Genomic DNA, 25145 nt, shown 5'->3' on the forward strand with positions numbered 1-25145 from the left:
TTATAATAATTCTAAAAAATAAATGCTTTATTTTTCAACCTGAATTGCAGTCGTTTTCCTTTCCTGGTGCTAAAGATAGCTCGACTTGAAAACTAGTCTCTCTTCTCAGGCACTCTCACACACTTACTTCAAACTCAAGGCTGTCCCTGGCTCTCTGTATCTCAAATGTCTTCAAAGGCAATTCCCTCCACTTCCTGATGCCAAACCATCACACTATTCTCTTAACTTGGAAACTTGGAAGCCTGGCTGATTGGGAGTTCAAACTCCAATCCTGCCACTCGAAAGCTAAATCATCTTGGGACAAGTTTCCTAACTTTTCTATGTCTCCTGGTCAATATTGTTGGTCTATAGAAGGGATACCTTTTACCCAACTCACACTGTGACGCTCAAGACTATTTATTAAAGGTGTCTGGTAGGTGGTGCGTGGCCCTTTATAAGAAAATACTATTTATAATTATTTATAAGGATTCAAACAGCTGCAGAGATGAGGCAATAGAAGCAAAGGGTGGGGAAAAAATTGCTCGGACAGAATATCCAGAACCTCTTCCAAATTTCTTCATTTGAAATTGCCATCTGAAGATCATCCTAGAATAATCTATCTTGGCAGAGGGATTGAAATGTCTGTTACAAATTACTCATCAGTGCTCTACACCCGGCAGAGGCCAGCAAATGCAGTCAGTACCGTTCTCTCCTTTCAGTCTATATGAGCGGAAACTTTTCGAATGCGTGTGAGTCTTACAAACACGTTTGTGGTTTAAAAATTAATGCTACAGGACCAGGAGTCGTCTTCAAAGAGCTCTGACTCCTCTGCCTCTGGCCCGAAATTCAGAGTAAAGCAGGCTTCTGTTCCACGTCCTGTTCCCGTGCAACCACATCCCTCCCCCCGAACCTCTGTAAAAGCAAACTTGTGGATAGCCCCCAGTTCCTCCGGCCTCAGCCCCTCGCACCCGACTCGCGCAACCACCCCAGCAATTCCTCCACCTCCCTTCCATCGGTGTCCTTTAATAATAAATGCCCTTATGCCATTACATTATATTGTGGGTTTTGAAAATTTAAAATACGGCTGATGCAATATTAATTGCCTATAGTGGTATAAAACACAGGGCCGGAGCCCAGCCGGGCTGCAGAGGAGGCGGCCGAGAACGTCCCGCGCCCGAAGCGAAGCGCTCCAGAAGGGCGCGCCTTTGCCGGCTGCTGGGTTTCCTGCAGGTAAGAGCTCCTAGGCTTTTTGTCCCCCATGAAAGATACGATATTCATCTGAATCAACTTTTCTCGAACGTTCCCTGCTGTTACTTAATTGACTTTTAAAAGATTAACCACCGCAAAAGTTTGTGAGAATTTTTTTGGAGAGGCAGAGAGAAGCTGCCTGTCTTGGAATGTACTGGCTTGAGAGTTCGAACCGCGCTTCTACTCCTCTTGGCGTTGCAGTGCCCCGCTTGGTTGAAGTATCTAGACCAACTTCTACGTTCGGGCGGGAGCAGAGGCCCAGTTTGCAAAACGCCCCACCCTTTCCCTCCCGTTGAGTGCTCCCGGCAGGCGCCGCTGTCTCTCCCCTTTGGCTTGCCCAGGAAGCCAGAGGAGATGTGGTTTCCTCAGGATATAGTACAGTGGCCTCTGACACTGTCCGGTGGAGGCACAGAACTTGCGGGGAGAGGGTGACAGCAGATTGGGGTTCTCACTGGCATAATTTGCATCACTGGGCCATTTCCTAACACTGTGGCCCCAGGCAAGTCACATCACCTCAGCTTTTTCCTATACTAACATCTAACTAATTTGAAAAGTAATCTGAGTGTGTATTTCAAGAGCTTCCGAAGCAGGTTTTTCTGTTTTAATTCCCACCACCGTGCAACATGCACCATTCAAGTTCCAGCTAGGGTTCTTTGAGAAAGTGAGGCCAATGTGTTGTGTTGTGTGTATAGAAGGCTGCTGTGAACCTCTGCACATGGGGGGTGGGGCGCTTTGGGTTTCCTAGGGATCAGGCAAAAGGAGCCTGTGTCTTGACAGGGGGGCAGTAAGTGTCATGAGTCAGGCAAACACTGACTGACTGTTGAATAGGAAGGCAGGAGCCCTGTGTTCCTTATTATGTGGTCTCTGGTCAGTGACTTTCTCTTGGTGTGCCTGAGAGTGTCTGCTTCCTCAATGTTTCTTATTCAATGTTCAGCTCTGATTATGACCTGGAGTAAACTATGGGCATCTGTTGAATGAATGAAATGTCAGCTTTGTAAAGTAAAAACATCTCAGGTTAAAACAGAGTCGACAGGAAGACAGAATACTCATGCACTCAGGTCAAGGGAAGGGCGGTCTGTGCTGTAAAGTGGCCAGGTTCCTTCCTCCTAAAATGGGTGAGGCTGTGCCCTACCCAATGGTGATCATGACCTTAACCTGGTGTGCCTGTGACATAGAGCCCTGGAATGGTGAAGAGTCACAGAAAAGGAGCAGAGAGTGACATCTGTCTGCTGTGCTTGAGCTGAGGTTCCTGATTTCCTGCAGAAAAGAATCTTGCTCTGCTCAGATCAAGGGTAGAGAAACTCTTCCTCTTTTTACTAACTCACTCTCACATCAGACTCCCTACACCTTTGTCTGATAAACTGAAAGACAGAACATAAGAAAAGAAAAACTATCTCCCAGGATGGCTCTGATGATTAAATGAGATAACATTACACAAAGCAGGGTCATGACTCATGACTCTTGGAAGACAAGGGGGACCCCCCCCCTTCTCTGCCTTCAAAGCAGGAAAGTGGGAGTGTCTCAGGGTAAGTTCAAGGCTTAACTGTGAACTAGACTGATCTGCCTAACATTGCCCCTTTGAGAGTCACAGTCTGGCTCTGTGAAAAAGTGAGGGTGTTGTGGCTCTCTGTTGCAACGTGGAAAGTGTAAATTTAATAGCTTTGCACCCACTGGGTCAAAGCTACACAGAGAGGATGACTTTACCCTCTGGGAATCTCCTGAGAATATATTTTGTTCCCAATGTCGGAACTCGGTTCCAGTCCCTTGATTTCCATCAAATGTTTGAGGACGACGAGGAATGGAATTTCAGAGGCGTTGACTCCTCCCACTGCTTCCATATTTTGCACTGAACCAGAGTGCAGGAACCTCGGATTACAGCTCTTGGAACCCCCTCCTTATTTCCTTATTTTTACTTTTGAAGGTCTTCCTTGGTGTTCTCTCTCTCTCTCTCTCTCTCTCTCTCTCTCTCTCTCTCTCTCTCTCTCTCTCTCTCTCTCTCTTTCTCAGTGCTCTTGAACTCCAGCCTGCCTCCACCCTCACCGCCGGATAGCATCTTGTTTATTTATTTCCACAGCAGTAAACGAGGTGAGCTCCGGGAGACCAAGTCTACCCGCCGATGTCCGGCTTTACTCTGCGTCCCAGAATGCTTCTCTGGGGCTCTCAAACTGCGAGTCTCTCACATAGAGACTTCTTAGTTCACTGAACAATAATTTTATCTAAAGTGTATAGAGGGTTTCCTCTTGACCGGTTTATGCAGCTGACCAGCATTCATTTTGCAGTTCCTACATATAGTGAGAACGATATATGATGGGTGGATGGACTGAGGGACGCTGGGGATGGAGTTCAGGGTGCCTTGTAAGACAAGCTCTTCTACCCTTTGAAGGCTGGTTCGGGTAACCTGAAACTGGCTGTATAGACAAGACTGGCTTCGAATTCTCCTCCTCTTTCAGCCCCCGAAGGCCAGAAGATAAGTGTTGTTCCCAGTATAATTTAAATTCCACTTTACAGATAAGAACACTGAGGCACGGAAGGTGCTCACGACAAAGTGAATACAGTACTTAGGATGAGACATCTAGGTAAATTTCTTTGATCTTTCTGTCTCCTGTGCAGGGGCTAGGAATGGGGGTGGGGGTGGGGGCAACACATGCTGGAGCAGGGAAGGGGAGCCGCTAGGGATGAAGGCAGCACAGAGAGGTGATGAGGAGTGAGACTGTAGTGGTCGGTTGTCTTGGCTCAGCTGCGCCCGACCCACACCGCCGCCACCTCCTCCGAGAGACCGTCGGTGGTCCCTGTGCAGTCCGTCTGCCTCCTCGCTGTTCCTCCCCCAACCCCGCAGGCACCAGCCAGAGACCGCCCAGGGCCAGATCCCTGGGGCGCCGCGGAGCACCCGCCTGGGCGGCAGTCAGAACCCGCAAGGGCCCCGCGGGCGAATTAGCCTCCGGTTCGATCGCTACTTTCCGATCAGGTCAGGTTTCCCTCCGCCCTGGACGCTGCTTCCCCGGCAGCCCGGCTCCCGGGGCTCCCCCCGGGGTCGGGGGTCATGGGCGCCTCCGGAGGGGCTTCCCCTAGGCTGCACGGAGCCCCTGGACTGCAGACCTCGTGTGGTCTTAGCCCTCTCGCCGAGACCCCCGCAACTGCTCGGTCCCAGAAGCAATCCTTAGCTTCAGCTCAGCTAGCTGCCTTCTGGCCTGTGTCGGTGAAATTAGACAACCATCTCGCTGGCTCTCGTTTTGTCTCTTTTCTCCCCACTATCACTTAATATTGCAAAGATTTTTTTTTTTAATCTCTGGGATTTCAAGCACAAGAATACCAACCGTTCACCCCGGAGGTAACCCAATTTTCTGTTGGTTTTATTTGGGCCTTAGTGTCATTTCATTTTGAATTAGTAGGGTCTGGTGGAATCCCACCCGGAATCTCACCTTCTCTCTCCCTTGCTCCTCACTCTAAGACATACTTCAGTCAGTCGGTCAGGCTCCACTCCCTACAGCTCCCCTTGCTCCAGGCTTTGCTCTGTCCTGCTCACGGCAGATCGAGTTGGTGTCCAGCTCTCATAAATCAGGACCATAAAAAGCTTACTTTCACATGCACTCAATTTCTACCAAACCTAAACTAATTGCATAAATTCCTTTAGGCCACTCAGGGCTGCTCTCTGGGCTGGGATCTGATCAATTAGTCATTAGGTACTCCATTAGCTGGGGTTTAAGCTGCCTCATATAAATGTCTCCTGTCAATTTGCTTGTAATTGAATGAATAAAAAAGGGTATGATTATTATCACAGAAGATCAGAGTGAGGAGAGGTCAGTTTTATTCAAATACACTAAAAATGTCTGGATCTAACAACAGCAACAGTAACAATTAGCAGACATTTAGACAGAAGTCATTCCAAGAATTCCCATCTACTGAAGGAAAAGCCCTGGCCAGAGGCACATACCAAGCAACTAGTGTTCTGGTGGACCGTTGTGGGAGGCCGTTCTCTCTTTCACTCTAGAGGAATGGTCAAATGAGACAGGGCAGGTCGAAGTGACCCTCCCCCTCCCTTCCCTTCCCCTCTGCTCCCTTCCTCTCCTCTCTCTCCCTTCTTCCCTTTCCACCTCTCCTTCCCCACTTTTCCATTCCCATCCTTAAAGCTCACTCCCACCCCACACCTATGTAACCCAGGCCAACAATTTGGAAAGTAGTTGACATTGACCTTGGATTTCTGATATTCCTACCTCCTCCACCTCCCAAATGCTGGGACTATGGTTGTGGATCACCACACATGACAGAATTAAATTTTATTAAATCTTTATTGTTCTACCCCCTCTGAGTGAGCTGGTTTCTTCAGTAAGATGCTTTTTTTCCTTGAGGCATACAGCTGTGGGTCTGGGAAATACACAGGCACCATTCTGGAGAAGACACTGCTGAGTACACAGGCATGGGGTAACTGGAGAGAACTCTAAGGTGGTGGCCTGGATTTTCTGCTGGGAGATATTCAGAGTGCCCTAGGGATTGTTTTTCATTGCAACGACAAATACTATAGGAAACCGACTTAAAGGAGAAAACATTTGTTTAACATTTGGTTGCAAAGGTTTCCATCCATCCTTGGTTGGTCAAAATCCCAAATGGCACCCTGAGTATCTTCCACGCAGAAAGTTAAATGACAGAAACAGAATCATCAGTAGTAAGCCCACTATGCTGCATGGGTATTGGCAGAGTAAAAAGAGCCTGAGGTTTTCACAAAGATCTGAGTTCCAGACTTAATTTCTTCAGTTTGGCCCAGACAGGTCCCAATGCCTCAGTTTCCCTAGGGGCTTTAACTTGAAACAGTTGAACCAGACAATCCTTAAATTTCATAAAGCTTCGTGGGATCCCTTAAGATAGTGAAGAAAATGTTCTCCTGTCCAGATTTTTAAAAGACACTTTTGCAAACTCAAACAATTTGCCAGTTTCTTAAGTTCAACAGGAATCTCCAGGACTCATGGTCCCAGGCCCAGTGTTAGGGCTCAAATCTGAACAAATGACTGTGACGCCTATTTAACACATCAAGGTGGACCTGGCCTCCAAGTTCTCCTAGTATCCCTCAGTCCCTTCAGGTTACAGGGCTAGGCTGGCTCTCACTTCCTATCCTAAACTTCTCCAGCACAGAGTTGGGCTGCCCTTCCCTCTCCTGCCCTTCCCTGTATGACCCAGCCATTTTGATCACCTGGTCTTTTCTTCATCTACCCTTTATTTACCTTCCTGGTTTCTTGGTCTGGCTGTTCCTCCTTCCCTCCATCCCTGTCCCCATCTCACATGGCCCAGCCCAGGGTCCTGTTCACTCTGGACTCTTCTAGACCTTACTGCCTCTGGTTATCTGTGCTCTACCTTTTATCTTCAAAAACCCTTTCCTCCTCTATACCTTGAAGTGGTCAAGTTCTGTTCTTTTTCACTCACCAGGTTAGAACCTTAGACTAGGTGAGTTATATCTCTTTCTTGTATGTGACTATCTATATGACATTGTAATCAGTTCAGCAAACAGGAGAGCAGCTCATAGAAGGCAAATACAAGGTCCTGGCTGGATAGAGTGAATGCCAGCAAGGTTTCAAATGCAAAACGAGCCTTCAGGGCACAGGGAAGGGCCCTGATCTGTGCAGTAAGCAGAGACTCCAGCATTGCTGTGTCCCTCTCCTGGTTAAGTAGCCAACACTCCATTGCGTTCTGTTTGTGGTTTGGAATATTTGGGTTCTGGCCTGTATGTTGGCTTCTTTTTCTTTTTCCTTAGAGCAGTACAATTATAATCAGGCTGGTAGCCTTTAATTTGCTCCTTGAGTGGGTGAGGCAAGAGGACTGTTTCAGCCCAAGAGTTATTGGTTCCCATCTTTTAAAAAAACTTTTTAAAACATGTTTTTAAAAAGATTTATTTGTTTGCCTGTTGCGTGTGAGTTCATGCGTGCCTCTCTCTCTCTCTCTCTCTCGCTCTCTCTCTCTCTCTCTCTCTCTGTGTATGTTTGTGTGTGTGTGTGTGTGTGTGTGTGTGTGTGTGTGTGAATGTGAGTGCAGAGGTAGTGAATCTCCTTGGAGCTAGAGTTACAGGCAGTTGTGAGCTGCCTGATCTAGGTGCTAGGAACTGAACTTAGGTCCTCTAGAGCAGCAACAAGTATTCTTATGAACTGAGTCATCTCTTTGGCCCCGCTCCCCCAATCACACTTTTTTTTTCAATTTGCTAAGCTGTGACTGTTTATGAACTGACCACATTATAAAAATAGCATGAGCGACATATTAGTTTGTCTAACAAGCCTGTTTATCTGATCTTCCTTGTTGCCAGCGTCTCCACCTTCTACAAAGTGGAGAATTGTCTTTTTCTTCATTCCTCCTCGTGGGGAAGATAACTTGAAGGACCACAGGAAGTTATTCGCTTCCTTGAAGTGTTTTCCAACTGTACAGATGTCATGAATTAGATCCTTCATGCCAAATTTACCAAGAGATCAAGCAATCAAGGAATTATCTGTCGAGGCAATCTGCTTTTCATTGATTTTGCCATAGCCTTGCTTGTAGATGAGCTCATTTACTACCTTCAGGTTGGGGTACCGCCATGCCATGTATGGTTCCACAGTCCTCAGCATGTCCACTGAAGCCCTGTTGAGCTTCACAAAGGTGCCATTGAAGATCTGCCAAAGAAGAAGGAGCTGCAACACCTTGAGCACCTCTGGGCTTACTCCATCGGTGCCTCGGATTCTGATGACAAAGGCCAATGTTGGTTCTGTGGGCACAAAACATAGGAGTTCCCAGCTTTCCTTGCCATACTGGTCATCCTGGTACATTTGCCTGTACTCCTTGTGAGAGTGCTTTGCCTTCTCAGAGATGAGCTTCCTCCTTGCCTTTCACAGTGTCTTCTGGGCAAACTCCTTCCTAAGACACTTCCTTCACCTTGAACTCTGCGAAATTCCCTCGGTCTGTCTGTCTGTCTGTCTTTCTTTCTTTCTCTCTTTCTTTCTTTCTTTCTTTCTTTCTTTCTTCCTTCCTTCCTTCCTTCCTTTCTTTTTAAGATATATCTTTTAGATTTATTTATTTTGTTTACAGTGTTCTGCCTGTGTGTATGCCTGATCTTAATACAGATGGTTGTGAGCCACCATGTGGTTGCTGGGAATTCAACTCAGGACCTCTGGAAGAGCAATCAGTGCTCTTAACCACTGAGCCATCTCTCCAGCCCCCTTCACTTTTTCTTAAGGGTTTCTGGCACAATGGCAACCTTCCTTTTCTTCTCTGGCACAGCCTCCATGGTTCTAGCCAGAAAAGGAGAGCATATTTCTTTTTCCTTTTTATTGAAAACATTTTTTTTTATCACCTAACATATCCTGACAATGTTCTCCCCTCCCTCTACACTTCCTAGGTCTTCTCTACCTCTCCTCTCATCCAGATTCACCACATCTCTGTCTCTAATTAGAAAATAAACAGGCTTCTATGAGAGAGTTATGAAATAAAATGCATGTAATAAAATAAAATGAGACAAAACAATACTAACACACCATAAGTGGACACACAAAATAAACAGAAGGAAAAGAGCCCAAGAGAGGGCACAAGAAACAGAGACCCACATGTCACACACTCAGGGATCCTTGAAATGGAAGCCACAATATATATGCGAAGGAGCTGTAGGGTAAAGAGAGAACAAAAAATACATAAGTAAATTTTAAAAATTAAAGAAAAATATAAAAGGAAAGGCCCCAATGTGACCTTATGACAAGAAACCGCATACAATTTCTGTGAGTTCCTTTCTGCTAATCATCTACCCCTGAGCGTGCAGCTTACGTCTGAGATTAGTTTGATTCTGAGACTTCCTTGAAGGAAACTAAGTTTTCATATTCAAGTGGTTAAATCATAGTCATCTCAAAAAGCAAAGCGGATCTAAAAGAAAGGGCCACCAAGTGTGCCCTGGGTCCTAGTTCTCAGCCTCCTAGGACCATGTGGTAGAGGCATGATCTACCCACCCCTTTCCCTAGGCTCCAAATGCCTCGTCTTAAAGAAGATACTAATAGCCTCCTGAAAGCCATTTTCCTGACCCAATTACCCCCTGAGGCTCACCTATAGATGGCACCAAGTTGGAGCATTAAGGCTTCAGCTTAAAGACTGAGGTGGCACGATATTCAGCTTATAGCTTACTGTGTGTCATAGAGAGGGTTGATACGGCATCCTATACACTAATATGTGGCCCACAAGAACGAAATATTAATTAGTGTAACCTTTTTGTTTTAGGGCAAAAATTTGATTTAAACAAACATTGATTAAAATTTCTTCTTCCAGAGCAGCAGGGAATGTATTTTACAATATCATGAAGATGCTAAAATTTGCAGGTACTCATGTCATTTATTTAAAAATCCAACAGTATTTACATGACTCTACACACATCACCCCTTGTACCTTATATTATCTCTAGATTACTTATAATCCACAGTACAGTGTAAATACTATGCAAATAGTAATTGTGTTGCTGTCCTAGTTTGCCTTCTGTGGCTGTAATAAGCACCCTACCCTGAAATTAGGGACTTAGAGAAGAAAGCGTTTATTCCTGCTTTCACATCCAAGTAGCACATTGAGGAAAGACAGGGCAGGAACTGAAGGCTGGAACCCGGATGCAGGAACTGAAGCAAAGACCGTGGAGGGATGTTGCTTACTGCCTTGTTCCCCATGGCTCATGTTCAGCCAGCTTTCTTATAAGGCCCAAATCCATCTGTGTAGGGATGGTGCCTCCCACAGTGTGCTGAGTTCTACTACATCATTGAACACAATTTCTCACAGACACAGCTAGGAGCCAATCTAGTCTGGTCAACCCTGAAATTGAGCGCTCCCTATTTCCCCAGGACGTGTGTGTGTGTGTGTGTGTGTGTGTGTGTGTGTGTGTGTGTGTGTGTGTGTGTGTGTGTGTTGTGTGTATGTGTGTGTGTGTGTGTCTGTGTGAGTGTGTGTGTCTGTGTGTGTGTGTGTGTTTGTGTGTGTGTGTGTGTGTGTGTGTGTGTGTGTGTGTGTGTGTGTGTGTGTCTGTGTGTGTGGTGTGTGTGTGTGTGTGTGTGTGTGTGTGTGTGTGTGTGTGTGGTGTGTGTCTGTCTGTGTGTGTGTGTGTGTGGTGTGTGTGTGTGTGTGTGTGTGTGTCTGTGGTGTGTGTGTGTGTGTGTGTGTGTCTGTGTGGAGTGTGTGTGTGGTGTGTGTGTGTGTGTGTGTGTGTGTGTGTGTGTCTGTGTGTGTGTGTGTGTGTGTGTGTGTGAGTGTGTGTGTGTGTGTGTGTGTGTGTGTGTGTGTGTGTCTGTGTGTGTGTGTGAGTGTGTGTGTGTGTGTGTGTGTGTGTGTGTGTGTGTGTGTGTGTGTGTGTGTGTGTGTGTGTGTGTGTGTGTGTGTCTGTGTGTGTGTGTGTGTGTGTGTGTGTAAAATCATATATATTTGTGGTGCAGGTGTGTATGTTCAAGGGTGGGAGCACAGAAAGCAGCCAGAGGTTGTCTTTGGGCATCTTCCTCTATCACTTTTCTTTTCAGTCACAGAAGCATGGTTTCCTGCTAAACCTGGAGCTTGCTGATTCAGCTGGTCTAGTTCAGCAGTTTGCCCAGGGATTCCGTCTCTGTCTCCTGAGTACCAGGATTACTGGTGGACCACCAGACACACTGGCTTTTATGTGGGTGCTGGGGATCCAAACTCTGGTCCTCATGATTGCATGGTAAGTGCTTTGTCCACAGAGACATCTCCCTTGCCTGTATTCTTCAGAGAAAATAAAAGGACAAGGTATGTGCATGACTAGTTCAAATATACTATTTTCTCTGTGATATCTGTAAATTCAAGCCCCATAGATACAGAAAATCTATTGCTTGTGTTTAAAAAAAAAAAAAGGCAGCAGCGACCTCCTAGCGATCACTTTGGAAGACTAAATATTTACCAAATATTTGGAACCAAGTCAGCAAATGAGCTGTTTTATCTTCCTGTGGTTTTCTGGGCTCACCACCTTGCTAGGTTTGATCCCCTGGGAGAAAATAACTGATGCTTTCAAAGGTGAGATCGGTAGGCTTTTTATGGGAAGAAGGCTTACCCTTGTTCAGTGGGGTCCTGTGGGGCATAACTAGATTGGAAATAAAAGTCACACAGAGAAAAGACTTCAACTGCAGCTGTGGAACAAAGTCCTGGCAGTCATCAAAGTTGAGCTGAACTATGATCCCATCAGAGCAGAGCACTGGAGTAGAGTCCGGTGAGTTACAGGAGGGGAGGGGAAGATGTCAGTGTTAGGGGATGCCTAGATAAGATGGTCTCTCTTGTCCTGAGAGCGGAGGTTGCCCTGTTTTCAACAGGCCACTCCCAGATTCTTCTGGTCAAAGTGTAAAGGTGCCATTGAATCAAAAGCCCACACAACTTCCTGGGTATCGAGGAATACAAACATTAGCTCCGTATTGTTATTCTTTGCATTTGCTTTTGGAATATCAAAGTTCTACCGTTGAAGCCTTAAGCTTGGTTCTCCAGTGGTTCAGTACATTAGAAAATTGCAGGATTCTTGCCTGATAGTGTTAGTACAGGAAGCCATGGGGTGGCCATTCAAAAGCTTGTGAAGAGGAAACTGGATTGTGTCTTTCTTGCTGTTGCTTACTGATATGACATTTTATTCTTTATTTTTTTCTCCTTTAGAAAAGAAATAGAGACATGTTTAGTGGCCCAGATAATCAGAAATTACAGAGATTACTTAAGGCCTAAGGCAAGAGGATCAAAAGTTTAAGGTCTCTCTGGCCTGAAGGATGAGCTCAAGACTAGCCTGGATAATTTACCAAGATCTTGTCTCTAAAAAAATCTGTAAAAACAAGAGCTGTAGGGCAGCTGACTGGTTGTGCATTTGTCTATCATGGGAGAGGCCTTGCGTTCAATCCCAGGCACCACTTTTTAAGGCTTTCCTTCTCATGTCTCCTTAGTTCTTTCTGATTGTTTGTTGTTTGTTTTTGATACAGGGTCTCACTGTGTAGCCCTGACAGGCCTGAAATTTGCTGTGTAGATCAGGCTGGACTCTAGAAATCCAACTGCTTCTGCTTCCCTGGTGCCATTTCTCCTTTCTCCTGATAACAGTTGATGCTTGGGAGGTCCGGTACCTGTTCCGTGTTTTTTTGGGCCAGGGAGTGTTCCAGAGTCGGCAGGCAGTGCAGAAAGAACTAAGTAAATAGTGATGCAAAAATTAAGTTAAACCAACAAACGCACAGCTCAGGCATCCATAATCGTTTATTTTATTTTTACTCAAATACGGGATTTTTTTTTTTTTTTCAGAAACCCCAGGTGCTGAAAACCTTGGGCTAACCTATCCAGCAAGGTCTTCAATGGTGCAGGCTGGTGGGACCTAAACAGAGATCCCTGCTCCACATGCCAGACACTTAAATCTACTCTTCAAAATAAAAGCCATCAGCAAAGACATAGACCACTGTTGTGCCTTGCCCAGGGTCACAGCATTAAGAAAGGCCCCACTGATGATGCCCATTAGACCAGTGAGAACCCCAAATCTAAATCTGTTGTCACATCCTCCTGCCAAGGTTGAGGCCACTCTACTATCTGGGGAAGCCACATCTCCTTGGCTTTCTGAATGCTATCTTCCAGCCCTTTTATTGAGTTTATTCTGTAAACATTTAAAGACTTGTTTTTTAGAAAAAAATTTTTATTTGCTTTTTACATTAAAAATCTGTGGGGCTGAAGAGATGGCTGAACAGTTAACAACAGCACATGCTGTTCTTCCAGAGGACCCGGTTTAATGTTTAGTACCTATATAGTGGCTCACAATAATTTATAACACAACTTCTAGGCATCTGATATTCTCTTCTGACCCCATGGGCACAGGTACACGTGTAGTGCACAGACTTTCATGCAGGCAAAAACAGTCATGCGCAGAATAAAATAAATAAAATAAATCTAAAAATAATTAAACCTTTTTCCTGGGGCGGGGGAAAGTTACAGTAAAATAACAGAAAGGAAAAGAAAGAGACTGGGGGTCCGAGAGTTGGCTCAGTGGTTAGAGCACTTGTTCTTGCAAAGGACCTGGGTTTGATTCCCAGCACCCACAGGGAGACTCACAGCCTCTTCAGGAATGAGGTATACCCGTGGTTGATTCACAGACATCCTGGACGGCCAACTACTCATACACACAAAATAAAATAAACCTTTAAAAATATGTTTTAAAAATGTTAAAAGATAGAAATAAAGGATGTCATAGTTCTTTAAATCAAAGCACTTAGAAAGCAGAGAAAGGTGGATCTCTACCTGAGTTCTAGGTCAGCCTGGTTCACAGAGCCACACAGCAAGTTCCAGGACAACCAGGACTACACAGGGTCTCAACAACAAAAATGCCTCTTTTTAAAAAAAATTTTTATATGGATGCTATTCTTTCAATGGTGTGTGTAAGATTATCACCAACAATTTCTTTCAAACATGTCTTTCTTCAGCTCTGTCCTCGGTATTGAAAACTGTTGAATTAACTGAGGGAAAATTGCTGTTACTAGGTGTAGTGGCAAACATCAGTAATCCCAGAACGAGGGAGGCAGAGGAATAAGGATTGGGAATTTGAGGTTAGCTTAGGCTATGGAGGAAAGCCCTGTCTAAAAGAATAGATCTTACGTTGTGCTTTTTTGTTTTTTGTTTTTTTATGTGCAGGGTTCTCAGCCTTCCTAATGCTTTAACACAGTTCCTCATGTTGTGGTGACCCCCAGCCATAAAATTATTTTTGCTGCTACTTCATAACTGTAATTTTTGCTACTGTTATGAATCGTAATGTAAATATCTTTGGAGGTAGAGGTTTTGCTGCAGGGGACTCGACCCACAGGGGGAGAACAACTGATTTAGGGTGCGCTGACTTTACTGTCTCCTTGCTTCCCTAAAGTAGTGAGTTTTTGTTTTTGGACAGGCTAGATTCCCGGAGAAGACACACGGTTTCCGGTCTGGGGATTAATGTTTGAGTGTTCACATTCAAGGTACTGCATGAATTTAAAAAACAAACAAACAAACAAAAAAACCAAGTGGAATTATCAGCATTTGAAGTTTACGGTTTTATTAATTTCTCTGTTTTTTAGCTGATTTGTTACCCGTGTAAGTTACTTTCATTATTGCTGCGACATAAGACTTGATGACGCTTGATGAAAGTGACTTAAAAAAAAAAAAAGTTAGCCCAGCTTCGGCGGTGCCCAGCTCCCGTGGTGCAAGGTTTTAGTCCTCGCACTCAGGACGCAGAGGCAGGTGGGTCTCTGAGGTTGAAGCTAACCTGATTCACACAGTGAGTTCCAGGACAGCCAGGGCTACACGGAGAAACAGAAGGTTGATTCTCTTTACAGAGGGAGGGTACGGTCTGTCCATCACAGCTGGGGAAGAGAGGTGATTGGAGCTTGAGGCAGCTAGCTGCTGTCAGAAAGCAGAGAGAGACAAGAATCGAGCGCTGGCCTCCAGTTTACTTTCTCCTTCTTATTCAGCCTAGGACCTCCACCCCTCGAATGGTGGGCGTTCCTTCCTCCATCGATCATACCTGCAACTTCCTTTACAGGCATTTGTCTCTGAGGTGATTCTAGACCCTGTGAAGTTAGCAGTCAACACACGCTGTCACAAGATCCTTAACTACAGTTGCTATCTGAATCTGAAATGTCTTTAGAGGGCAGGAGAGATGGCTCAGTGGTTAAGAGCACTGACTGCTCTTCCAGAGGTCCTGAGTTCAATTCCCAGCAACCACATGGTGGTGCATGACCATCTGTATTGGGGTCTGATGCCCTCTTCTGGTGTGTCTGAAGACAGCTACAGCATACTCATAAATAAAATAAAATCTTTCTTTCTTTCTTTTTTTTTTTTTTTTTGGTTCTTTTTTTTCGGAGCTGGGGACCGAACCAGGGCCTTGCACTTCCTAGGCAAGCGCTCTACCACTGAGCTAAATTCCCAACCCCAAATAAAATCTTTTTAAAAAGTGTCTTTAGAAAGCATTTTCAAATGAATAAATGTCCAGCATTCTGGATGTTTGGAGAAAGCCAGTGGTCCACTGGGTCAGGTGGAAAGAATCCACTGAGGGGACAGTGGACATGAGCAACTGCTTCTTAAAAACACTGAGAGCCATTCCCACTGACTCTGTGTCTAACCCCCTTTCCCGGCACACAGACCTCTCCTTCTTCATAAGGGATTTACTGTGCATTTAGGGTGCTCACACATCACATGCTTTACATGGGGTTTGGGAGACAGGGGAGTTGAAGCATTCAGCCTGATGCTGCAGCTGCAAGGCTCCAGAGAGAGGATTTGAGGAGAGGCCAAGGAGTCCTGAGAGGGTCAGAGAGGCACACTATGCATATATATCCCTTGAAACAACGTGGATAGTCATGTCTGCTGCATTCTCACCCTCACTAAGTCTACATCTTGTATCGAATTCTCTGAAGACTTGTGAGCTGCCTCCACATCTGAGTGACATTTCTCAAGAGGCCCTATGTATGTATGGCTACCTTGCTTTCAACCTGCTAATAGATGACGGTGCTGACCACAGGGTTAAACAGACCTTGAGATCAAGGTCAGTTGTAACAAGAGCACCAGATACCGTAGCTCTTATTTGGCTTCAAAGAAAACTTATTTTCCTAAAGGACAGTGCACACATGTGTTGAAATTTGAGGTGGAAATTAGCAGGTAGAGCTTGTAACAGGTGCACAGTAGCCAGCTCAGCTGCCAAAGGTCATGCCAACCAGAAAAGACAGGGCTGTACCTTAAACCAGAGAGCAGTGCATGCCTGGCTTAAAGAGGAGGGGCTTCCCAGCATCCATCTACCTGTGACTGCTGTGTGTGAATGGAAGCAGAATAGGCAGGTCTTCTCACTTCCCTAGAAAGACAGAAATTAGATTTATAAAACACAGTGAAAATTTAAAGCCACATGGAATAAGGCAAAAATATCTATAAGCCAGACTAAGCTCATAGATCACGAGTAGGTGATATCTTATGTAAGCCATCTTTTCTTTTGCCTGTTGGAAGCCCACATCCTAGAATGAGGATGTTCCAAATGCTATTCTTGCCCAGTACAGAAAGTCCCAGGCTAGCTTTTGGGTTGCTGGATTCCTCTTGTATTTGTGGTATGTGTGTTTGTGTGTTGTGTGTTGTATATGTGTGTGTTTGTGTGTGTATGTGTCTAAGAGAGAAGATGAGAAGGGCAGGGGAGAGAAAGAGTAGCTTTTTATTATACAGTAGGTTCTAATGACCTGAAATAAAGAAAGAGTTCCGACTTCAGTCCCCTTAGCTCTACACTCAGAATTTTCTGGGAGAGCTATGAAAAAATATGAGAGTGGAAAGGAAGGGGCAACAACATTAAACAGATTTAAAGGATTTCAGAAAGGCCTAGTGTTGTCACATAAACTTTTCTGAAATTATAGAAATATTCTCTTGCTTCCCTAGCAAGGTCTCACCATGTAGTCTAGGCTGGCCCAGAACTTCCAATCCTCCTGTCTCAGCATCCCATGTGTTGGGAGGGATTACAGGACGCGGGTGTGTTCCTGTTCTCACTGTTGTTGCTATTGTTCCGAGATGGTAGCCATGTCCACATGTGGCTGAGGAGTGCTTATAATGTGGCTGGAGCAACCAAGACACTAATTTTTGGTTTCATTTCATTTCATTTAAATTTAAAAGCCACGTGGCAGGTAACTCCCATATTGGGCAATGTCTCCTCACCCCAGTTCTTGGGAGGTACGTAATAGTGAAGTGGAGACATAGGAAATTATCCAACCTGTAGCTGTATCTTGAGAGCTATACTCATACATGTATATGTGCATGTTTTCTCTGACTTCCATGATTTCTCTCAGGTTGTCTTGAGAGTGAGTAAGTGTGTTTGGTTGTTTAGAGTGAATCTGCATCAGCCTAGTCTGGACTTGAAGTCACTATGTAATTGAGGCTGCCCTGAACCTTTGGTCCTTCTGCCTGCAACCCCAAGCGGTGGGATTGTAGTTGTGTTCCACCATAGCTGGCTGAAAACAAGTTTTCAAGTGGGGTGAGTTTAAAGAAACACGCTCGGTAAACATTTTTAGTAAATACATTCAGCAAATAGTGTGTGGTTTTATGCATATAGCACATAAAAGGATCACAGAGTGACTGGAACTACCAGCTATATAGTTAGTTACCAAATTATGGTCACCACACCAGTGGTGGTTCAGTACTTAGCCTGGCTGTTTGTTCTGATTCCAGAACCTGGGGCTTTTCAGTCTTTTACAAATTAGAAATAAGTATAAAATGTTACAATCCTTAGACCCACATGACCCTTTCTCTTCTTTCTCTTAGTGGCCATCTTGTTTTGAGGAATCTGATGTTTCTCAGGGCCCAGCTGCTCAGATCCCAGTGGCACATAGTTCAGCGCGTATCTGTCTGTGGCGAGACAGGTTCCTGTCTATGGCAGCAGCAGGCAGAGCACGAACACAAGCAGACAGCGTGCCCAGTGTGCCCGTAATCCTAATTCTGTGAAAGTGGGCACCTGGAGGTTTGACCCCATAGTGTTGGCGTCTTCACGAGTCACCCACATCTTTTTCTGGGTCTTTTTGACCCCAGATCTCTCTATCTTAGATGGCTGGTGGCTTTTCTGCGGCTCTCCAGAAGCTTCCTTGAGAGCTTTTTTGCCTGTTGCTCTAGAAGCAGTACCACACATGAGTGATTTGGGGCAGGACCTTGGCCCTAACCAATGGTGATGTCAATTATTTTTCCTTGTTTTTCTGAATGTTCACTTTAAAGAATAACAATGGCATCACCCCCACCCATTCCTCACGTGGGACATATTAAAGGAGACGAAAAGAAAAACCTCCAAACCACAAAACCACGCTCCAGCTCACAGAGCCTGCCTCTGCCAGTAGCTTGCTTCTGACTGCAGAAACCCTCCCAACACACAAACATTTTCTTTTTACAGAGAAGACTGGGGCAGAATCTAGCCAAGTTCTGGGTGATGGAGAAATCTGCTTCACAGCCAAGCCAACTCGGTGTGTGAAAAGTTGAAAAACTGTGTCAAAGTTTTACAAAAATCTTACTCCCCTTATCATTGTCAAAACTTACAGCCCCCCCCCACCCTTGACCACTGCCAGTCAGCCTAAAGGCATCTGTGGGAGTTAGGGGAGGGCAGGGCTGTCCCTGTGACACCTTGCTTGGGAGGAGTTATCTTCTGATAGCTCAGTGCCTCAGTGGAGCCTGGCCTGAGGCCAGTGTGGAGAGACTTTAGGTAGCTGCAGAAGCCTGGAAAGTAAGGTAGGTGACCCTTGTCTGGAGAACTGACTTGAAGAGAAGCAACTGGGGAAGTTCTCTCAGCAGCCACCTTGAAGCTACCACGGAGGGTAGACAAGGACAGGAGGAAGCAGAGACACAGGGCATGGCTGGTGTGTTCACATGGCCACCTGAAAGTGGAGCTGAGGGAAGTGGAGATTTGGGTAAGAATGTCCGTTGGGTACTTGCCAGTGATGTGACCTTGGGCCTCACCACTGCTGTCTGGGAAATAGGGGTGGAGTTGGGAATGATAATTTATAGGCATTCCTATCTGGTACCTGTGACAATCTGACTTAGACACCCAAGGTTCCTATCCCCAGGAACTGGGGGTTTGAACTGGGGCTGGCAGAGACTGGGTGGAAGGAAGTTCAGCTGTGAAACATACAAAGACAGTGGACCAGTAGGACAGGAAAAATGACTGTAGGGGTTGGGAGTGAGCACTTTGGTGAGATTAGAAAGGAACAGGTGCAGTGTTTACTGAATCCTATGAGCAAGACAAGTACTACCATTAAATGCAGGACCTCATTTAAGACCAGCACTAATATTATAGGGCTGTGACAGAGAGGTTAAGTATATTTTCCAAAGACACACAGGTTGGGAGGGTTCAAGTGGGAACTTTAGCCAGGAGAAAACATCAAATATATATGTATGTGTATGTATATATGTGTTATATATTTATATAAACATATATAAAATACAGCTATATGTAAATATGAATGTATTTAATCATATGAAATAAATATATAAGTATATATACACATATATTTGCTATTATTTCTATTCCTTTTAATTTTTTTATAGTTTATTGCTGCGTGTTGATGTGTGATTTTTACTTTAGGTCTGTGTCCTGTGTAGGGGTATCAGAGGACAGCATTGTGGAGTCGGTGATCTCCTGTGTAGGGTGTCAGAGGACAGCACTGTGGAGTCAGTGATCCCCTTCCATCTTTCTGTGTGTTTATGGCTCAAATCTGCACCAAGTGCTTTACGGCCACTTTTCTGGCTGGGCCATCTTTGCAGCAGGCTCTGGTTTCCTCTTATTACCTCACAAGCTGTATTTAACCTTAAATAAATATCCCTGTGCTGGCGGAGCCCACACAGGACAGGAATTTAGTAAGAGCAAGGGGACAGCCAGCCTTGCACTCAGTTCTGCTCCCGGGTAACTGGCCCTTCCGCGGTGACTCCCCTAAAGCCCCCTGAGTAATGCTCTAGAGAGCATTCTGCGTGTTCCTGCAGAGTTCTGGAGGGTAGGACACTGAAGAAAGGTGTGCTCCGGAGAAGCTCTTCAGCGGTGACCCCACCCCTTCCTCCACCCAGCCAGCAAGTGGGTGTGGAACCAGGGGTCAGTCAGAATAAGGCTCTGATTAAGATCCTTCCAGGACTTCTAGGAGAGCTCACCAGGGAGCAAAAAGCTATCCCAGCGGTGAGGTATCCTTGGCAGGTGTTTGACCCTTCAGGCCCCTTCGCTACTCTTCCTCCTGGCGTGCTCCCCAGGATCCTGCCCCGCTTCTCCCAGGAACCGGTTCCTTAGAGATGAAAGCCCAGAACACGCAACAAGCCATCGGCGGCTCTCTCTCGATTGATTTTTACACAAAATTTGCCTTCATGCACGAAGGATGGAAAAATGATCGCATAAATAATGGATAACAAAAACAAATGCAGGGAAAAAAAATCAATAGTCACACACTTGATACTGCAGGGAGATGGGGAGGAAAATAAGGAGCCTGTTCCAGCCAAACGGCACCTCAGGGAACCCCTTTCAGTACCTCTTTCTGGGGAGAGAGAGAGGCCGGCTGGCCCTGGGGACCTCTGGGGTCAGAGTGGGAAATCCCTGGAGGGGAGGAGTTAGAGAGTTGAATCCCACAGACATTTGGCTTCCCAGAGTCCTAGAGAAGGAGAGGGGCTTCTTTTCTGTCTCTCTCTCCCCCCTCTCTCTCCCCCCGTGCGCCCCACCCCCATGTCTCTTCAGTATTCTTGGTCGGCTTTAGGTCAACCATACCCTTCTGGGATGCCCTCATTTCCAGCCCATGCTCCTCTCTGGGCTTTCTGTGACCTGAGCAACTCCTGGCTTTTCAGGGCTGCCAAAATAACTTCCAGGCTTTTCTGTGGTTCTTTCTACGGAAACTCAGCAGGCTGTACACTCACTACCGGCGCCTTCAGGGGTGGCATTGAGACAGGAGTCTGAGTCCTGGTTCTCAGTTCTTCTATTTTCCTCTTCTGTCAAAATGGGTAGTACAAACACTTAGTCTGCCGAGAAGAGTTAGATGACTTGGTGTGTATAAAATTCTTGACATTTAATATAGCAAAAAGTCCAAATAAAGCAGGTAAAATCAGCTGCAAAAGATATCAGAATCCACACTTCTGTCTGATGTCAGTGTTGGACTGAAGGTGATTCTACTCGGAGACAGGACACATGGAGAAGCTTCCTCCTTGTTCTTCACGTGATTCTTCTCTCTTCGTGCTTACTGTTTTCTGGAGTCCCCACTTTACTGGAAAATATGCCTATTATGTCCTATACACCGAGTGATATTGCAGCCAAAGCCCCTCCTATTCTTCCCGTTAGCCCCAAACATCCTCCGTGAAGACATTTTGTTAATAATGTATGTTTGTTTACGTACATGTGTGCATACATACATCTATACATGTATGTCTTCATGTGTCTTCTATATGGTAGCAATCGGTGTACTATTCTATACTTTTCTTATCACACATAGTATGTCTTGGTATTTATTCCATCAGCATGTGAATTTTCTTTGCTGTTTTTTGTTTTTTGTTTTCCTTTTGAGACAGGGTTTCTTTGTGTAGCTGTGGGTGGCTTGGAACTCACTCTGTAGATCAGGCTGGCCTCGAATTCACAGAGATCCACCTGTCTCTGCTGGGATTTTATAAAGATGTGTGCCACCACTGCCTGGAGGTTTTGGTTTTATTTTTTTAATAGCTGCCCATTTTATTTCATTCTAAAAATACGTCATAATTTTTAACTAATCCCCGTTGATGGCATTTAACTTTTCTCTAGTCGTTTGCTTTTGAAGGGGGTGCTATGTTAAGGAGCCTCATGCCATCAGTAACTTTTCAGCATGTCAACACAGTAAGTGCCTACATGTGTAATTGCCAGGATAAAGGGGATGCATTTGATACATGTCCAGTAAAATGAAAGCAACGGTTTGTGTTTCAAAAAGAAAAATGCACCCGCCCGTCCGTCAGAAGGGGGAGTCTGCTATTCTCCATTCCTGAAGCACACTTAGGAGGGCACTTTTGCCAGCCTCTCCTGGCAGGAGCCCTCTGCTGCAAACACTGGTGAGCGTTATCACGTCTGCATTCTCCACCTTGCCTGTTGTTGTAATTCACTTTTCCTCTTCTGCCTGGCAGAATTCCATATATGCTCCAACACCACCATGCATGGGACACTTCCCAGCACCCTCCTGGTAGAGTCAGTCTATAGATCACCCCCCAGTATTGGGCATGGAAGGCCGCTACAGTTTACCAGCGTCGTCTTGTTTCCATGTTTCCAAGCACTGAATATCTCTTAGACAGATGTGCAAGGTTCTATGCTGAACACTGTTGTGAGACCAATACTGTAAAAAGCTGGCTCCCATTCCTCCAAGAGCTTGCAGAGCTTTTTGGAACTCTGTCTCTCTAAGTGAAGATTCATATTAATAACTTCTGTAGCAGTCATATGAGACTGGACATATAGTTTGCACAGAAGTGGGAGAATGCATTTCCATTCTAGAGAGGAAAGATTTATTTATCAAGCATCCCCTGTCCATGTGTATGTGTGTGTGTGGGGGGTGAGCTAGGCTAATATCCAGAAAAGGCCATATGCCCTTGTGTCTCTAAACCCCACAGTGCTGGGGCCATTGGTACCTCCGTGTGCTATTGCACATTAGCTGGTGTTTGTTTGTTTTGAGACAGGGTTTCTCTGTGTAGCCCTGGCTGTCCCGGAACTCACTCTGTAGACCAGGCTGGCCTCGAACTCACAGAGATCCACTTGCCTCTGCCTGCCAAGTGCTGGGAGTAAAAGTGTGTGCCATCACTTGGCTTTTTCAGTGTAGGTGCTAGGATCTGAACTTACAGGTTCTTCTGCTTGAACAGCAAGTACCATCTCTCCAGCTCCCACCATACCTCATTTTCTTCTTAAGCAACTTTTCTTTCTTTTGTGATGCTGAGGATTAAATCCAGGGTCTTAGACACACTGAGCAAGTAGTCTACCTTGAACACACATGCCAACCCCACCCATCTCCTCAGTCTCTCCTTTTCTCCTATCTTTCCTTCCTTCCTTCCTTCCTTCCTTCCTTCCTTCCTTCCTTCCTTCCTTTTTGGAACAGGTGTGGAGCAAGTAGAAAACACTGAACTCTGAGGGGCAGGACAGGAACCTGTGTAGCTCTGCTTCTCTCTACACCATAAGTCTGAATCTGATGGTCAGCGTCCGCCAAGGAGTGATGGCAGATACAGGTTACCATTCAAGGGCTCGCACAGGGTAAAGCTATAGGATGCAGAAAAGGTTAAATGGGAGAAAGAAGCAAATACAGAAAAGTTAAGTGTGCACGGCAGGACTGATCACTTAGCTGAAGGAGGCGTCAGTTTCACACTCTCTCTCAACAACCTGATTTGAAACCCCAAACCTATCAGAAAGCTTGATCCTTAATGTGGATTATTGTTTTATAAATTATTAAAGAGAGCAATATCTCTCCATTTACTGAATGTCATAACAAAAGAGTTAGGAGGGAAACCAAGACATTGTCTACCCAAAGAGCCCAGCATTTGGACAGTGTAAAGTCACTAAATAATTCAGCAGCTATTTGAAAGTATAGTGTTTTGTAATTTCGACAGAACCATCCTTGTCTGGTTCTCTGTAGTGCAGAATTTTAAAAAGATGCTCGCCTCCATGAAGACCTGTTTCTAGGAGAAATGGGACTTGGTAGACTCGCTGGTCAGGAGGAAAAGAACTGTCTAATTAGAGAGCCTTGTGTTTACTTGGATTTTAAATTTTCATGAGATCGTGAAACCTAACCATTATCAAGTAATGTCTTTGATTTCTCTCTCCGTGCCCATACATGCATCATCTGAGAACACCTATCCATGCCTGCTTTCCTTCTGCCTCCTTTTGTGAACACCCATGGAAGGGGAACCACTCGTGGGAGGTGATTCTAGCATACCAAGCAGAAGGATGGGGTGCTAACCCAGGACATGTAGGATCAAGCCTGCCCTGGCTCTCACGCCACGGAGTCAGAGGCATCTACTTAACATTACATGCTCCCAGAGCATGAGGTAAAAGAGAGGAGGGCTGACCTGAAAGGAAGCTATCATTCATCGTTTTTGGTTTGCTTATTTCTAGCGGATCTTACTAGAGAGGATTTATGCAGCTGACCGCAGTACATAAAACTAAAATAAAACATCCTGAGTATTACTGGAAGAGTGGAGTAGTGGTTCTCAGCCCTCCTAATGCTGTGACCCTTTACTACAGTTCCTCATGTTGTGGTGACCCCCAACCATAAAGTTATTTTTGTTGCTACTTCATGATTGTAATTTTGCTACTGTTATGAATCATAATGTAAATATCTGTGTTTTCTGATGGTCTTAGATGATCCCTCTGAAAAGGTCATTTTTCCCTCAAGGGTATTGTCACGTACAGGTTGAGAGCCACTGCAGTGGAGTACTGTAGACAAGAGAACACGTAGGACTGTATACATCCCTACCAGTCTGCCCTTTATGAACTGGGGCAGAGCACTTAACCTTGTGCTTCAGTGTCCTGATCTTTACACTGTGTGTAATAATTGAGCTTGCCTGCAGAGTCAGCATGAGGACTGCACCAGGAGACAAGGTAAAATGACAGGATGCTGCCTGACACGTGCTTCACTACAAGGCCACAACCTCTACTCCTACACCCTCAGATCCTTTGATCTCAAGACTTAGAGTGGGTGGGTAGCTAATCCCAGAAACCAGAGCTCTGCATTTAATGTGCCTATTGAATGAGAGCCTTCTGCAAGTACTTTATTGGCAAGACTGACTCCCATGGATGAGTTATGTGCGTGGCATCCCAGAGGTCCCGGCATGGATGCAAACCAATTAAGTTAAGCACTTACCGCAATCACAAGTGCAACTCATAGGTTTAAAAGTGTGAAGAGAGTACTGCGAACTTGGCTCTGCTTTGTCGAATGTATTGGAAATATAGCCCATGGGTTCTTCCCTCTAGTTCGTAATTCTGGAGCACTTTCTGACTAACGAAGCACAGAACTCCAGGCCTATATTTTATTGGCCATGTAACCTTTATTTAGGACTTTTATGACTCTCATTTCTTCACTTGTAAAAAAGAAAGCTGTTTTCGGTGCTAGAAACAGAAGTTGCCCCAGTAAGTTCGAAGCACAAGGGATTGTTTAACATTAGCAATTAGGTACCCATAAAATGATTGGAAAGGTTGAAATGTGGGCTTTGGGTTAGGCATTGGAACAACATCTGCAAAATGTCAGAGAAGTAATGACCTTTGCCAAGGTAAAGATGGTGAAAGAGCAACAACCTGCCCCTGGGTGACTAAGGACTTGAACGTCTCACTTGGCTACTGTTCGTACCTCAGGATTCCTTCTTTGCTTTTTAAGTCGTCTGGTTGCCAGAAGAGTCTCTCTATACTTACTCTCGCCAGTCGAAAACTACATTTCCATTCATTTCTACCTTCAAGATTTGCCAGGGTATTCATTCCTACATCATAGAGTTTATCGATTGCACATGCA

General features: G+C 45.2%; 1 pseudogene; it reads right to left on the reverse strand.

Moving 5' to 3' along the window:
- Positions 1-7439: 7439 nt before the first annotated feature.
- The window catches only part of LOC116884900, a 28515-nt pseudogene continuing 10809 nt past the window's right edge, over positions 7440-25145 (reverse strand).

This window comes from Rattus rattus, chromosome 15, assembly GCF_011064425.1.
Source record: "Rattus rattus isolate New Zealand chromosome 15, Rrattus_CSIRO_v1, whole genome shotgun sequence".
NCBI classification, from domain to species: Eukaryota; Metazoa; Chordata; class Mammalia; order Rodentia; family Muridae; genus Rattus; species Rattus rattus.